The sequence below is a fragment of the Octodon degus genome, unplaced genomic scaffold (genome assembly GCF_000260255.1).
Source record: "Octodon degus isolate 3935 unplaced genomic scaffold, OctDeg1.0 scaffold00288, whole genome shotgun sequence".
Lineage (NCBI taxonomy): Eukaryota > Metazoa > Chordata > Mammalia > Rodentia > Octodontidae > Octodon > Octodon degus.
In genome coordinates this window covers 2097210-2098165 of record NW_004524864.1, presented here as the reverse complement: position 1 = coordinate 2098165, position 956 = coordinate 2097210, and the positions used below count along the sequence as shown (strand labels likewise).

General features: G+C 37.6%; 1 long non-coding RNA gene across 1 annotated transcript in view; it reads left to right on the top strand.

The window, feature by feature from the left end:
• LOC111814306 overlaps positions 1–956 on the top strand; it is a 58939-nt gene that overhangs the window by 31027 nt on the left and 26956 nt on the right. The gene's annotated exons all lie outside the window — the stretch shown is intronic.

The window sequence follows — 956 nt, the reverse complement described above, 5'->3', positions numbered from 1 at the left end:
AGTTCTGTTATTGAATATTATAGGTGTTTAAACTCAGCAAAATATTCTAAAAGAGTCCAGTAGCCCATAATAGCATTAGGTCTTCTGTTTAACTGGCAATGTTCAATGTGTTTCCTTCATCAACATTAAACCATTGTATGCCAGGTATTATGTATCAACTCTGCCTAACTTGGAATGATTCTGAGTAAAACTAAATCAAAGGCTTGTGGAATGCTGTGCTCTGAGTTAACACTGGAGTATAGATACAAGCATCAGATTCATCTGCATCCAGGGTAGTTAATGGAGTAAAAGTTTAAATTTTAAGTTAGAAATATGAGTTTGTGTTTTTCTCTTATAATAATTCCTAATGCCTGGACATATTTGGAAGATAACTGAGTTATGCAGGAGTTACAGCTGCCCTGATGTTAGCAGGAGGATTGGCTAAAGGAGATGGACCATTGTGGGCATCACCAGGAAGTTTATCTCCCTTGCTGGCTTCTTCCTTCACTTTCTGTATATTGGAGATTGTTTTTGCTTGCAGGCTTTTCCACCATGCATTGTTGCCTTGGAAGCATTAAAATCTGAAGTAAAGTTGTGAGCCAACATAAAGCTTTTTTACTCTTTTTCATGCATTCTCATTCTTTCCTACATTGTTCTTTTAATCTGAGAAACAACCCAGATGCCCATCCTCTAAGGGATAGATAATGGTGTGGCATTTTGACACAATGAAATATTATTCAGCTATAAAACAGGATAAATGGAGGTTTCCTTCAGTAAGTTCACCCTACTACAGACCATAAACTGAAGTGAAATAAATCGGACCCACACGTGCAAACATCATATTTTCTCCTTAATGTGAGAAACTGAGGGCAGAGGAGATGAACTTATGCAATTGAAAAAGCTACTGAATTGGGCAGAAGGACAGGATTGGGAATTGTGGAAACATGTTTTTCGGCACAATGGTGTGGACAACTGTA